At 44.9% G+C, this 2,465-nt stretch overlaps 1 pseudogene; it reads right to left on the minus strand.

The window, feature by feature from the left end:
• Positions 1–2,126: 2,126 nt before the first annotated feature.
• LOC124607815 lies at positions 2,127–2,244 on the minus strand (annotated as a pseudogene).
• Positions 2,245–2,465: the final 221 nt, after the last annotated feature.

Here is a 2,465-nt window from a genome sequence, read left to right on the forward strand (position 1 = left end):
GTAAAGATTTCTTTTGGAAGTGCAAGTCCAGCAAGTTATGCAGAAGAACTTCTGTGAAGTTTGGAAGACGAGAGATGAGGTACTGCCAGAAGTGGAGCTGTGAGAACGGCACGTGAGTCTTGCTTGCATAGCCCAGTCGCTAAAGCCCTTGTCCATTGAAAGCAAATGTCCCTGATCCGAGTCCCCATCTGGCACAAAGTTTTAATCTATCAGCAAGTTTCAAATAAGTGCACAGTTCTCTGCAGAGTGAAAATTCATTATGGAAGTAAAGAATGTTACTTCTATTAACGGTGAAATTAGTACTATTACAGCAGTCGTTACAAAGGCTGATAAATGAGATGTTATTGGTTTTAGCGGAAATCAGTGTGTTAACAAGACATTTATGTTATTTCAGCAAAATGATTTTACGGAAATCGCTACATATCTGACGAAAAAGGTACGAACAAAGTAAAAAAAAATTGCAATGGTTTTTTTTTTATTATTGACTAAAGGACAAAGGTACGATTTTCTGTCATCAATCTGACGCTCCATGGCTTAGGTCCCAATTAAAAATCAACAAAATTAATAATCCCTTTAAATCAGTTGTATATCAGTACACAGTCCGTTGTAGAAAATTGCTAAAATGCTCGATAAAGGTTTAGGCTGGTACATAAGTTCGTAGAGTCTTTCGATAAATTTAATAAACTCAACAGATACACACAACAAAGGCTTTAGTCAACAATAACATCTTCTCCTGCGCTATTCAAAGCAGTCCGCCAACGCTGGGATAACTTTGCGATTCTGCGACTGTAGCAATCACGTGGTTTTGAGACGAAGAACTCGTCGAGCCATGTCCGGAGCGTATTTCCATCCGGAAAGGAAGTTCCTTGAAAGTTGATCAATACAGAGCGAAAATATATAGGCACAAGATCAGGTGAATAAGGTGGGTGCGGAACGACTTTCAAATCAAACTCCTGTACAGTGTTTTTGTCAGTCTAGCATCACTTCAAGCAGTCTTCGTAGTCGTTGTTCTTGGAATGCGACTGAAAGACGTCTCAGTTGTTGACAACAGATGTCAGCAGTGATGGTTCCACCTCGGGGAAGCAATTCGTAGTACACCACACAGTCGCTGTTCCACCAGAAGCATAACGTTATTTTTTGTGGATGGTTCAAATGGCTCTAAGCACTATGGAACTTAACATCTGAGCTCATCAGTCCCTTAGGGTTAGAACTACTTAAACCGAACTAACCAAAGAACATCACACACATCCATGCTCGAGACAGGATTCGAACCTGCGACCGTAGCAGCCGCGCGGTTCCGGACTGAAGTGCTTAGAACCACTCGACCACAGCGGCCGGTTTTGTGGATACGCGCAAGTCTTTCAACGGGGATTTTCTGCTTTGTTTGGGCTCAACCATTCCGTCCTTTACCTTATGCTAGCACAAAGACACCATTTCTCGTCACCAGTACGATAGGAATGGTCGCTGTTGTTCATGAGTGTATCGATGACAAGTAAGCATGCGGTGCCCACATACCCGAGTTTGAGCTTCCTCCGTTGCATGCCAATGTCACAAGATGGTGAAATGATCGCAGGTTCATCACATTTGCCAGTTCTCGAGTGCACTGATGTGGTTCATTGTGGATTAATCCCCGAAAGTCGTCCTGAACGTGGAGAGTCACTAATGTCGAAACGATCCTCCTTACATGGGGAAAATCATTTTCTTACCGTGATCTGTCCAATGGTATTATTGCCACACACGGGGAAAATGTTTGTGGCTGACCCCGCTGCTGTCAACCCTCTACTGGACTCAAATAGAAGAATATGCTGGAAAATTTCCGATTTCTCCACTTGGCACTCCATTTTCTAGCGTCCACAGCTCCACTCACTATCTCCAAATTGCAAAATGATAATATGTAAACTCAAACAGAAACTAACTCTCTGTCCCAACAGGCCTTGGAAGTTCCAACGGTACCGACCTGCCACCGTGTCATCCTCAGCCCACAAGCGCCACTGGATGCGGAGATGGAGGGGTATGTGGTCAGCACACCGCTCTCCCGGCCGTATCTCAGTTTACGAGACCGGAGCTGCTACTTCTCAATCTAGGAGCTCCTCAGTTTGCCTCACAAGGGCTGAGTGTACGCCGCTCGCCAACAGCACTCGGCAGACCGGAAGGTCACCCATCCAAGTGCTAGCCCAGCCCGACAGCGCTTAACTTCGGTGATCTGACGGGAACCGGTGTTACCACTGCGGAAAGGCCGTTGTCCAAGCAGCAACAGTGAACAACAAATAAAACATGACACTCGATAAATAACCATTTAAATGAGCAGTGACAACTTACTCACGTGGTGGAGCAGTGGTTGGCACACTGGACTCGCTTTCGAGAGAATGACGATTCATATTCTCCGCCGGTCAGTTCTTCCGTGATTTCCCAAAATGTGTTCTTTTAGACAAATGCTGGAATGGTGCCTTTGAAAGGGCACGACT

Source organism: Schistocerca americana, chromosome 3, assembly GCF_021461395.2.
Source record: "Schistocerca americana isolate TAMUIC-IGC-003095 chromosome 3, iqSchAmer2.1, whole genome shotgun sequence".
Lineage (NCBI taxonomy): Eukaryota > Metazoa > Arthropoda > Insecta > Orthoptera > Acrididae > Schistocerca > Schistocerca americana.